The 13,895-nt window shown below is 45.4% G+C and overlaps 1 protein-coding gene across 15 annotated transcripts in view; it reads right to left on the reverse strand.

Moving 5' to 3' along the window:
* LPP (LIM domain containing preferred translocation partner in lipoma) overlaps nucleotides 1-13,895 on the reverse strand; it is a 353,246-nt gene that overhangs the window by 238,951 nt on the left and 100,400 nt on the right. For 14 of the 15 annotated variants that reach the window (XM_052803756.1, XM_052803757.1, XM_052803760.1 and 11 more), the window contains one exon: nucleotides 10,026-10,090. The exons of the other annotated variant lie outside the window; for it this stretch is intronic. The gene's annotated coding sequence lies outside the window, so the exon portion shown is untranslated. The remainder of the gene's footprint in view (nucleotides 1-10,025; nucleotides 10,091-13,895) is intronic. 15 annotated transcript variants of the gene reach the window in all.

Raw genomic sequence — 13,895 nt, forward strand, 5'->3', positions numbered from 1 at the left:
CCCTTCTTTACAACACTCTGAGCTGAGAGACAGAAAGTGCTCTGTTAAGGGCTATCCCATTGCAAAGTGCACAGAGCTGAAAGGCATCCAAAATGCAAAGTACAGATATACAGATTTCAGTGGAGGGTTAAAACTGAGGGAGAGTGGAGCTATCTCAGCTGGCGAAGGCTCATGATGGATAGCAGTGAGCTGTTCAGAAGAAAATTAAGAAAACATTTTGAATGCCCTTCTAAAAAGGAACAAATAGGTCCAACACTCCAACAGAAGGGGATTTTTTGCATCTCTGAATGATAGCGCTTCGCTTTTATGGCCTGCGGCTGCTTGGGAAATTCAAAGCTATTTCTCTGAAGAATTCACTTGGACAAGCTTTATGGCTTTGATCAGTTAACTATTTTTTAATGCTAATCCACCCCAGTGATATTTGTCCTCCTTTTCTCCATGTGCGCAGAAGCACAGACACAGACAAATACTACACAAAAGCAAACATTAGCCAGATGAACAGCCAGGAACAATGACATCCAGAGCCCATAACCAAACACCAACTTCATTCTGTTTTATTCTTTTCTCTTCTAGCGGCTCAAGATCCTTTGTCCCAGTATGACCTGCTAATGGAAATTTAGGAATCAAATTTCCGTGCCCAGCAGGTATAATGCTCACACAGTGATTTGGCCACAACTATTCTCACTCAAGTAAAAAATTTAAATAATTTCCCCTAAAAGCTGCAACAAAACATGTAGCTGAAAAGCCTTATTTGAAACTTAACACAAATCCCTGCAAGTAGCCCAAGTGCTGCCCCATCCTCCAGATGAACAAAAAAAGGTGCAGAAATAGTGATTTGCTTCCATTTATGGAGCAAAAATTAAAAATGAGTCAAGAACAGGAACGAAGTTACCAGACATCCATCATCTCACTGGAATTGCTCTAACCTCCCCTGCAATCTCAGGCTTATAACCTGAGCACCATGCTAAGCAAAACTCCATTTACAATCTCAGCATATAAACTTGTCTCCTTGTTTAGGGCACCGAAGTCTAACTGTGTACCAGGAACACACCGAGTATCTAAGCCAATACTCAATTATCTGTCATATTAGTTTCACCAATATGACATCCTATGATATATATAGCAGCCACTACACAAAAAAAAAAAACCAAAACAAAAACCTGAGTAAGGGACAGTCCCTGCTCTGCAGTACCTTTGGGATTCAGGCTGCTATCTAAACTTTACTTGCTGTCTTTGGGTAACAGATTCAGGCAGTATTTCCTGTGGCAGAGAATTACACAGGCTGATTACCCTCTGTGGAAAAGTGAAGAAATCCTGGAAGCAATTTTCTGTCTCAATTGTTCCCAGAGTGCAGTAACAATCTTTTAGCCCTCTTCCTATTTTCTGCTCAATGCCATCCAGGCTCAGCGGGCAGAATCCATCACCATGACACCTCAGGTCTGGGTACTGCAAACACTCACCCAGGTGAAACTTTACACATGAGTAGCCCCACAGACTTCAACTAGCATCAGCCTTGAACTTGGCCACAAAGTTTTTAGAGGACAAAAAGAACGGAATGAGATAAGTGAGAAACTCAAAAGTACCTGGGAAACATTCAGTCCTAGGTAGGACCAGGCTTATCTCAACAGCATAACACAGATAAACAAAGTGGCTTTGATGCACATTTTTTAACCTAGCTCTTTTAAAATTCATTACCAGATTTTTAAAGGAAATTAGGAAAGAGCAGCTGTACCTAAGAATTGTGCATCACAGGTAGAGCTCATAAGACAACAGATCATTTTCTCAAACTAAAAATTTCATTACCATGGAAAAAGAAAAATAAAAAAAGGACAGATATTTTCTATGGGGGCGGGGGGAAAAACCCACACCATTTTTAAGAGAAAAATCTAAATGCTGATGGCTTTCTACCAGAGCCTGAAAGCATCCCCATGCAAAAATACCATCCCAGCGCTGGCAGCATTTGTAGGTGTGGAAGGCTGCTTTCCAGCTTCTGAATTGCCCATGTAGACTACACAGCCCAGGAGGCACCACCGTCCCAGTGCACAGGGGACTCCCAGGCTGCACGGACTGAGGAGATGTGGTTTGGCTACAAGACTCACCCACAAAGAGGGGGAAAAGACTGGGTACGGCATACCAGTCCACACCCCTCCGTGTATGCTGCAGCAGTGACTCCAAATACAAATTTTTCAGCATTTTGACAACAAATACTTTTCACCCAGCTACACGGCCACACTCAGTATTATTCAATCAGAACCTTATTTTCCACCCAAGAGAGTTTTGATAGAAAATTTTCAATTTGCCCTAATCAATGGGACTTAAGCTTCAGTCAAAATATTTTCTTGAATTGACACCGTCAGTACCAGAGCGGGAGAACAAGCTCTTTAGATAATGTGCCTCCAAAGGCAGGTACTGACCTTTCAGTTGCATTATTACTTTTTCTAATAAAGGTAACATTTAAAATATTGTTACTTTTCAGTCAAGGCTGCTGGGAGAGAGGGAGGGAAGGGGGTTGCGTGCCTGCTGCAGAATCGCACGGCCAATCTTAGTATCGCTTAATTTTCAAATGAGGAATTTGGTAGTAAACAACCTTTTCCTTGTACACAAACATTTTTAATTTCATGCCCTGCTAATCATACATCTGTTAGAGCTCCTTTTCCATCCATTGCAGTACCGATAATAAAAGAAAAATCATCGCACTAACAATGTGGTTTGTCTAAAATGAAAATTGAATAATAATCAATTTTCCTCCTTGGGATGAGGGAACACAGCAAGCAGCAATACTCGCTCGATGAAGGTGACAAAGACACAGTTTGAAAAGTGACGCCTTCACATTGGCCCTGCCGGTGGCCTTCGCTGCTGGCAGCCCCTCTTCCCCAGGCACATTTGTGTAAGAGCCTTTTGGGGACTGGCTTCACTGGACAGCTTCTCTCAGGGTTCCTGGTGGCCCACGCCAGGCACCACCACCAGCAGAGCCTCTCATGCCGTCATCACCGCACCCACCAGCCATCTCTTTCCCCCCCTCCTTTCCCCTCTATTTTTTCCTCATCTCCTCTATCGGCAGGATATTACTGTGAGATATGCTACAGCAATACCTCCAGCTACCCAAATCTCTTTCCACTGATGAGACCCAGCAGGCCTCAGTGTACCAAACTTCAAACGTGTTCAATGCCCTTACCCGTGCCTCCCACATACAAGAGCTGGCAAATGTGTTACTCAAAAGTGGACTTAAATATGTGATTACACCCCTGAAAACAAGTTATCATCTCTTCAATAACGTTAGTGAAAGAGTTGAGGTTGTTATTTAATAGACATGCCCAGCTGAATTGCCAAGTTAATCAGGCCCCAAGAAACACCCACAATCAAGAAGACCATTTGATTTAAGGAAGAAATTTTTTACCATGTGACGCTGGAACAGGTTGCCCAGAGGCGTCTCAGATGTCCCATCATTGTAAATGTTCAAGGCCAGGTTGGATGGGGCTTTGAGCAAACTGATCTAGTGAAAGATGTCCCTGCCCATGGCAGGGGTGTTGGACTAGATGATCTTTAAAGTTCCCTTCCAACCCAAACCCTTCTATGATTTTATGAGTCTAAGATTTACTGTCTTGCATTGCCCACAATCCTCTTTTATGGACTGCTGATACACAGCTTTTGCCTTTTTAGACTCCTCCTATTCCCATAGCTGTGCTGGGCCAATTCCAAATCATAAATATTGCACTTGTAAGACCTATGCAGCAGTAACTCTGTGAGTTCTAATAAACAATGGGAATCCATCTGAAGCCCCAGGCAATGTGGCACAAAGACGTTATGGGCAGAGGTACTCCTATACCTGAGACTCCTCTCTGGCCTCCAGTCTTCACACTAGCATGCCAAACGCTCTCCTTCCAGAAGCTAAAGCACAGTTATCTACCTAAGCTCTCCCTTGACTTCATCATGAAGTGCAGTTGTTTGAGTAATCGGCTTTAAGGAGACTTGTGAGTTAACTAATATCAATTCATTACTTCCATTTTGCAGATAAGCAAACAAAAGAACAACAAAAGAGGAAGTATCCTGGTCTAAATTCACAGAGGGGAGTTCAGGGCACAAACACACTCCTGAACCTGGCTCCAGAGTAACCAAAGCCGCTGGGGAGAGGACCTTGGCATCCCAGCCTCCTGCCTCCTCCTCTTTCAGGAGCAACACCAATCCTGCCCTGCACAGCAACCCCTTCAGCATATCGAGGCGGCACAGGCAGCCTTGAGATCTTTGTTTTGCTTGTCCCTTCATGCCAAAGCTACAGGGATTAGAAATGTTACTATATAAGCCAGCTTTTTATTACTCAACAGGCAGTTTTCCCCAGCTGTCCTAAACGCAGTTATCCCTGGATGCACCAGGGCCCCTCAGACAGGGTGTCATTTCCACCAGTGCCACTCTCTGCGCCCCAGCACACACAGCCAGCTGGCTTTGGGGATGGCAGCACACTCCCAGTCCCACCAGAGCTGCTGTCATGGACTCAAACCAGTGAGGTCTTGAAGAGCAGCTACTCTGGGGAGCAATCCCCAGGTTGGTGTTGGGAAAGACGTTTTTAATCCCAAAGTAAGACTTGCTCTCCTCACCCAGAGTATCCCTCCGTTTCCCTTGATAAAAGAGAGCTGCTTGCATTACAACACTCGGTAGTCCGTGAAAACGCTACCAGGCTGCGTTTTCCATTACCACATGCCTGCGTCCACATTATGGCCAAATATATCGAAATCAGAGCATCCCACCTCCCAGTCACAGCAGGCTTGGGGCAGACACTGGGGACAGAAGGTGAAGGTGATCCAAACTAGGCTGTACCTAAGACTAGGTGACCACGATCAGCATGAACACAGGCATTGATACACCCCATCTGTCAATACACAAAAGCATTCAGCTCTGGATTCTTCCGACCTCTAATCAAAGTGCATTCAGTCAAACAACTCTACCAGAATTAACAGTGAAAAGGGAGGGGGAAGGAATAAAAAAAAGACTTTGTTGAGCAAAAGTACTCTGAGACACATTTGATGTAATAGTCATATGATTAACAAACTGTCATATCAAAGTTTTCGGCAAAGTAGGAACACTCTGACAGTTCATATTTTAAAAACTGACATTTTGATTCATTACTGTAAATAGCACTCTGTATTAAATATTGTGACAAGGCATACAGTGTATTTTTTGAGCTCTATAACATTTAGGAAGTACTGGATTTTTTTTTTAATTTTTTTTTTTTTAAAGCATGTATTATATCAAAAGCAGTTAAAGCAGAACTCCAAGAAAGCTTCTAGAGGAGAGAATCATTATTTCTGAAATAACCTACTTCTCTGCCGTCATCTCAAACACTGCTGGGAACTTAGGCCCACAAGGATCTTAATGTACTGTTTGCATAATAAAATAGGGAATTGTCTCGCAGAACAAAAGAGCTATAAGGAAAGTGGCTACATTAAATAATGTAAAATTACTCACTAGCAAATCATCCTGAAGTTGGCGTAAGAGGAAGAACACTAAAAGGTGCTGAATTACCACTCAGAATATCTGAGAGTGCAGGTTCATAACCAAGATAAACAATGTGACATCCAAATGATTGTCCAAACGTGCATTTCTTATCTCCTCAGTCTTTAGCCACATGTTTTGCCCCTCCTCTGTCTCACCACTCACGTCTATAAAGGATAAACGTGACTATATGGGCAGAAATGAGGGTTGGGGACACACGGACAGCAGGACCACCTCTTCTAGCAATGGTACGAACTCAGGCTGGTTGAACCTGCTCACGGAACCACCCCCGAGTTCAGTTATTACCCATCCCCCCGACACTCAGAGACCACTACATCCTTCTCAGCAGCTCCGTTTTGTCTAGACCATGAGCTCTTACAGACAGGAGAGGTCTCTCCCTGCGCACGCCTGTGCAAGTAGACCTCAGCCGGTCCCCTAGGACCCACCGAAACCCAAACGTGGGCAGAGAGCTGCCACCAACGCCTGCAACCCAGCACAGCCGTGCCCATCGCAGGCAGAGGCAGGGCAGGCAGCACTCCCTCGCTGCCAGGACGAGCAGGAAGGGCTGCCCAGACAGAGCTGTCGAGGACTTCTCCTTGCACAGGGGTCCACAGCAGGGCAACTCGAACTGTAGGGATGCTGTGAGCCACCAGAACCGACCCACCAACCGAGACCACTTAATCCCTTTACCACTCCCCGCCAGGTTCCTCCCAGCTCATGGATCCCTTTCCTTGGATCACCAGTATCAAGGCAAACAGGACTGGACCCAGAAGCAATAATGCAAATGTTTTGCATTTCCCCAAAAGCAGCCCACGTGATAGAGAAATTAAAAATAAAAGCTCCAGCTAACACAGAAAGACCTTGAGAGAGCAGCAGAGGAAAACCAGAGGCTGCCTAGCCTCTTTGCAAGATGCTCAGGTGTTATTAGGACTGCAGTCAAGGGCTGTAGATAGAAAAATGGTTACCATTATCATTACTTGCAGCCAGCTGCAAGTGGAGCTCTGGGCTCAGTCTACTGAGAGAATGGATATGCTGCCATAAACACGAGCCTGGAGCCTAGTCCGGGACATGGTGAGGCAGTCACACGCACCAAAGATGGATCACAATGCTATTTTAACAGGGGTCTGATCCAGCACAGCCTGCATTTCCCCAGGAGCAGCTACACCACTCCCATGCTGGAAATCTTGTGGATGTGTTTGCGTGCCAGCAAGTGTGGTAGTAGTAGCGGTCTAGCCAGACATCCAAAACGTATTGGCACCACTATAATTTGTCCATTCACCAATATGTTTTCCTAAAAACGCCCATATGCTTTTCCTGCAGTTCCCATATGCTTTTGCAAAGAGAAACAAAAACATTTTGTTAGTTGCAAGCGATTGATCGCCACATATTTCACAGAAGTCAAGTAGAAAAACAACAACAAAAAAAGCAGTCAGCTGCTTCCCCCTCCCTTTCTTCTCTGTTCACGGAGGGAACTGTGAAGAGCAGGAAAAAAATTCAGCCCACAGCAAAATACACACAGAGCTCATTTTTTTGCACTGCAAGATATTCTAGGAATTACAGGAGGAATCTTCATTAAAAACAAGCTATCAAAGATCTGGCAGCCAGTGGCATACCAGGCAGTAATTCAGCGTTGGGTGTTCGGCTCTGTGTTCGGTGCTAGCTTGGGTCCTCACCACAGGTAGTGCAGCCCACAGGAATCCGAGCTCCCGGAGAAGCACATTAAACGAGCCTGGGGGTGAGGGGACAGTGTGATAAAGAGGTTACAGCCTTTCTGATTCACAGGACAGCTCATCTGATGTCAAATCTATCTATACCTGAAGGCATAAAGCCCCCTCTCGTGGGTAGGGCTTCCCAGGGAGGTACTGCCTTGCTAATGCAAATCCCAAAGCAGTGAGTGTGCGAAGGGAGCAGGCAGGCTGCTCGGTTCAACTGGGAGCAGGCACGTGGGTGTACAAGTATGCGTGTGTCAAGGCTGGAGCATGTGGGAACTGTAGCTGTTTAGTTAGAGACTCATTAAGAAATGCGGCAGACCCAGGGCCAACATTCAAAGAGGAGCAGTGTGAAACATTTCTCTGGAGAAAGATTAGCGCGTGTTCTCCTTTACACAAATAAAATTAAAGAGAGAATCATAATATGGACAAATCAATTAACTTCTGAAAAGCCAAGGGCACTGCATACAAGAGCAGATGAGAGGGGAGGAGCTTTGTTACAGGGACACTGAAGCAGGGCATAGCCTTTCTTCCCTGGAAAAGAAGTTCAGCTATTGCTGCATGAAGTTCTGATGTTAGCCCTGTCTTCATCACACTCACAAGAACAGAGCTGCTTCCTTCCCAAAATGGCCATACACATACCTGTATTTTGCTATAACCCCGTGCATGAAGAGCTTGGGATAATCTTTGTGAAGACTACGAAAAATACACAAGGGTAGACACCAAAGGACTACTTCAGTGCTTGACTTGGTAGTGTCAGCCTTAAGGTAGGAGTTTGAGGTTGACCTTCGATGTAGGACACCCCGAACAGCATGCACCCTTCTACCAGAATAAAGACTTCCTGTGACACAGTCCCATGTTCTACAGTTCTCCCACAAATTTCACCAGGAATGTTCTTTCCAAAGTTGGTGTTTTCTTACAGTGATCTTATCTCACACTAAGCCTAATGAGAGGTCAGATGCAACAGGTCCAGAGCCCAGTTTTCCACAGAAACAAAGTTGAAAACCCAGTCAAGAGAAGAGAAATCAATCTCTTGCACTGGACACAGTTAAAAAAAAAAAAAAAACCACAAAACACACACTTTCGGAGACAGCTTGCTTGGCAAGATACATTTCATGTTATGTTTTTGTCCTGAGAAGAGTTGTAAGCACCTGAACATCTGACTTCACCACTCACAAATACATCGATGCTGCTGCTTAAGCTTTGAATGGAAAGCAAAACTAATACTGTCTGATCTAGTTAACAGTCTATAATGATGGGCTTCTTCCTAGATTTCATATTTACAGCAACCCACTGGGATAGTTTATTAGACATAGCCAGGAAAGCTGCCATAGAAAGAGTGAGACTAACAGAAGAGCTGCCATTAATCTTCCATAACCCAGCAACTGGGAAGACCAGGCCTTGAACCAAATTCTACTCTCCTGCTATTAATCTCCTGTCCTCTACTTATTAATCCCTGGTCTGTCTTTGTCTTTCAACATTTATTAATGTCCCCAACTCTTTGAAGTAAACAGGATGCTGAAATCTCATCTCCAGCTAGCCATAATCTACACGACAAAAAAAAAAAAAAAAAAAAAAAGACCAAAAAGAAAACCACACCAAAAAACCCAAGAAGAGGGTAAAGGAAGAAAGGAAGGATGTGCATCGTGTATCGAAAGGGCAGAATGAAAATGCAGTTATATTCAGTGACACAACAAGGTAAAGAAGAAGCACTCCTGAATTCAGCGTGCTGTACAGACACCTTATGATTCTCAAGTCAGGTAACATCAAGGCAAATGAAGTAGCTCCGCTAGCCAAAACCACCAGAGTAGTGGAAGAACAAAACCTGGCATACACCTTTCCGCATGGCAACGGTTTGCTCTGGACCCACACTGGCTTGCAATGCAGCCCCCAGTGCATGCACCACGCGTGGCCTTCTGGTGCTGCCACCGGGCTCAGGGAACCATCACCACAGCAAAGACTGCCCAGAGCCACTGCACCCTCCTAAGGCGCGTCTCCTCCTGGAGACCTTCATGGCCACTGAGCAGTTACAGACCAGCTACCAGCTATCCCAGTTCGTTTGTTATCCACTTCTCAACAGGGCTGCTCGCTGCTGTCTTCCCCCAGTTGCCATGAATTTGTAGCACGTCTAGCACGTCTTTTGCCTCCTGGGATGGTACAACTGAGAGAGGCTTGAGGACAGACCTACAGCCCTGACACTGCTCCTTTTTTTCAATCTTAGTCTTGCTGCAATCGAATCATCATATCATGGGGTGGGCACAAAGCAGAATTCATGTCCTACATATAATCTGGCACGGGACTCCTACAGGAGTGAATTTGATGGAACTGGCAATTCTGAAGAATGAATTAATTTGCTCCTCACATAAATTTCTATTCAGGTTATTCTTAAAAGGCTTATATACTTTTCTGCTTTTGTCCACTGAAGCACGGTTAGATTAAACCTAGTAATACAGTCAGCTCTCCATCATCAGCTGGGAGCGTATCCAGGCTGCAGAAAGCCATGCCATGGACAGGGAGTGAGTTCAGGTCCACAAGCAGGAAAGTCTTGACTTCAAAAAGAAGTCAAAGTAATATGGCCCACAGCACCATGCAATCATTCCCATACAACACTCTCATTCCCAGGAGGGCCTGCACGTTTGCTGCTTCCAGATCTGGACCCAGAAACAGTAAAACCACTTCGAGCCTCATGGGTTAGCCTGGCCTCCCATCACCCCGGGCTTTGAAGGAATGCCCATCATTTGCTGAATGACCGAACGAGGTCTCAGGGTCTTCCCACTCTCTCTAAACTCAGCAGCTGGCAAAAGCCCTGAGACCTGATCCATTCCTCACCTGGAAGCAAGGCAGCCCTGTCAGGCACTCAGACAGACGTACGGACAGGCTCTTCCAAGGGACCTCTGCAGGTGCAAACAGAAAGGTCAGAATCAATGTTTTGCTCATTGTAAAAGCAGAAAGTAAATCAAGCTGGCTGAGACACCTCGCCAAAAAAACAGCCCCAAAAGGGACCGTACTGCCAGCTGCCCTCCTGTACAAAGCGGACCGCAGCTTTTTTTTTTTTCCCCTCTGATACAACTCATGTGTCAGTCTGTCCCTGTTTTGACCCATAAAAGGGTTTTTCACATGTTGGCAGGACAGATTGTCGAGTGTTGGAGTAACTGAGATTTATTTGGGAAAGAAGCTACTTGTTTTAAATCACTGTAGAGCTGGTGAAAGGTACTGACGTAAGGGCTGCAGGTAACAAAGTCTCTTTCAAAGCCTGACCAGACACCCTTCTGCCTCTCGTGCTTAAAGGGCCTCTTCTTCCCGAGCCTCTTCCGACGCTCAGGCCAATGGTGAGTCACCCCCACAGCGCTGGCTTTGCCATGTGAGCACCAAGAAGAACTGAAGCTGAGATGGGATGCATTAAACACACAGCAATTGTGGAAAACCTCCACCTCCAGCCCTGGTTTCCTTTTGGGTGCCTCCAAAGATACCTGGTTAAAAAGAAAACACAGGTTTTCCAAATTACCACAAGCTGCTTTCAACCAGGAGCCTTTCATACTTCCAGCTTATTGATATCTGAACCTACTCTGGTGTTTCCTATTTCCTTTCATCTCAGCACTGGAGAAGAAATAAGTTTAAAAAATACTAGTAATAACTAGGGAAAGGTCCAGTCCACCTCCACCTGCCCCAGCTCTCCCAGCCCACCACACTCCTGGCTGCCCCGGGTCACCCCCAACTCCTCTTAACTGCATCCTCACCCCTATTTTCCTAAAGCCTAAATATCTCTCAACAAACATGGTTGAGATTATCCAAGGAGTTAAAAATCGTTAAAGAAAGGGAGGCGAGACATATCTAGTCAGTCACATACATTATTTTCTTAAGGAAACCAGGATGAAACCCATTATCCCCACCATCAGCTGTCTTTGCTCAGGAGAACTGGGTCTGGCAGGGTAGCAGCTTCACCCTCCTGGTCCATGGTGGAGGAAGGGGAGCACAGGGGAAGAGGACTGCAGCAGTTGCTTCAGATCCATACCAAAGCGCAAGAAGCAAAGAGAAATTTGCTGAGAACCTGCCCACACAGACACTGGGTATTCCTTTCATATTTGCCATGACAAAAAATTCAAGTTAACATTTTTTCAAGGACTGTAAGCCCATATCAAGTAACAGCAAAGAGGCAGACAGGTGTCCTGACCACAGAGAAGACAGCATATGCGAACAGTTTGGAATTTATTATTATTGTTATTTTTTAAAGGGGAAACAAATCCCAGAGATTTTTCTGTGCGTGATACATTTTCTGCTCCTTGTTTGATGTTGCTTTCAGACTGAAGACTTCAAATAGCTAATGCTAACCTATGCCTCAAGCCTGCTTTAAACTAATGCCCCTTATGTGACCAGAAATGAATGCATGGTGAATCACTTATGCCACACACAGTGGGGGTGATGAGCAGTGGTCCACGTCTCCTGACTGCTGCATGGACACAAATACATTGGGGGAAAGGAGATCCCAGCTCTCTCTACATTACAGCCTGATAATTCAGCAGTGGCGCCTTTCCATTTTTGGAGCTGGAAAGCACAAGCTCCAGGTCAACAGCCCAACCACGAGTAGTTAGAGAGAACAACGTAACTACTGGAATTTTCTGCAAAGTATGTAGAGAGATATACATGATCTGCATAGGCTACACTTCCACACTCTCTGCCTGCCTTTGGGAGATGCTTAAGAGAAGTTGCATTTTAATTACTAGCCCAAATCAAGGGAATCTGATCTTGACAGCAAACCCAAAGTTACAGACTTTGGGGTATGTGGGTCCCAGCTCTTCACTTCTTTGCTGACATTACTGCTTCCAGGAATTAATTCAAAACCCCACTTAACTTCAGAGAGGTTGCAATTGGCATCTAAAGCACTGCCTAAGCCTCAGTTGTAATAAACAGATAGAGCTCCACCGAATCGAAGGAGTTATTCTGATTTTGTCTGGTTACGGATCTACAGAGCCATTAACATTACAGCTCACCCAACCTCCAGTTAAATATCTTCTAATAGAAAACCATTATCTTTGTCAGATTGATTGGGATAACTTGTTTAAAGCGCTCTTGAAGACTCATTAGCATTGTTGGGGTTTGGTGGTTCTATTTCAAGAATAAACCCCAGCAGCTATTAAACACTTGAAAAAGGCATGTTAAGAGTTTACAAACAAAGCTGGAGTGGAGATGTAACTATGTTTTTGGATTTTCATTGGGAAAATGGTAAAATGAAGGGAGCGAAGAAAACAAAAATGAAACTGAGCTGTTCACACACACTGAAAAGTCACCTGTGTTATTTGACAGATAATGAATTAAAAAGAAACGCAAGGATAAGGGAAGCAAAATCATGCTAGAAAAACCCAATCCTCTCCTCTGTTTGAGCCTTACTACATTATACTTCAGGTATAGCGGACAGACAAGATGACGTGCACCCCAGGAAATACAGATGCACTTCGCTGGCTGTCACTGGTCCTAACAGCTGATCTCAGGTCAAGCTCCCTTCCCTTGAGCCTCCCTCACCTCCCTGTAATAAAGCATCCCAGCGACAAGCTTGTGCGGACCATGTTTCCCAGCAGCAGAGCAATGCTACTGACTGGTTTTACAGCTCTCTGCCCAAGGGTGGATGCTACTGACCATCACTACATGCATACCATGGAACCACAGTTGTCTTCTTTAAACCATCTCACCAAATGAACTGGTTCCTTTGGGCAAAAGGCCACCCCATCCGCTGTAACTGAACTCCTATTCAGATTGTTGTGTTGCCATAGCTTTGTTGATGAAGCAGATCTTGGTTTGTTTAGTTTTTTCAGTTGTCCTGCCCAAATTATACTGCCAAGCATCAATTATAAGCCAAGCCTCAGACAGCAAAAGGTGGAGGAGTCTTGCTTGATATTTTGCAGAAAATCCACAAGCATCCCAGGCCCTGCCCCAGGGTTCAGGTGCTGCTTAGGAAGGGCCACAAACACCTCACCACAAAGCAGCCCTTTCCAGCAGCTCCTCAACCTGTAAGACTTCTGAAGGGGCAGTCCTGACCAGCATCACAACCTGGGTCAGCCAGACAGAGGAGTGGTGAGGAAGGTTTGAGCTATTTCCTCATCTGATTTTCATTTCTCTCATTTATCACTCAAGTCAGGGAAATACTCTGAGATCCTCATGTTCGGATGTCTCTCGCCTCAGAAACAGCTTTACAAGCCAGTGCATTAAACAAGGCAGCAGCACTGCCTGGTCCTGCGCTAAGAGCATAACAAGGGCACTGTGGTGCCAGCCCGCGTCTCGCAGCCATTGGGCTGCAGGATGGCAGCAGATGGGAGCCACGCGTCCCAGCTGCTCTTCTGGGCTGGCACATCACCACACTTACAGGTACGGCTGTGACACCCACACAGGTGCCTGTACTGACCACAGCTCTCCGCTGGCTCAAAAGGAAAAGGCCAGAGAGCAGCACAGACGCACAACAGGCACCCACCATCAGTGCTTACACAGGGGTGGTGGAGGACAGGGACATTTACAGCCCCCCAAGGTGCACTCCATCATAATTCCCTTCTGCTCTTCCAGCCCTGGATGCAACCTTAAAAATCCATAGCTCCGGACATCTAGCCCACATGCTGCTACTCCAGCTCAATGAGGAGAGGATGAGCTCAATTTTGCCAGTCAAATGGGAAGGGACCAAAAAAAAAAAACAAATTATTATTAGTAGAAATAGTT

This window comes from Harpia harpyja, chromosome 12 (genome assembly GCF_026419915.1).
Source record: "Harpia harpyja isolate bHarHar1 chromosome 12, bHarHar1 primary haplotype, whole genome shotgun sequence".
Classification (NCBI taxonomy): Eukaryota; Metazoa; Chordata; class Aves; order Accipitriformes; family Accipitridae; genus Harpia; species Harpia harpyja.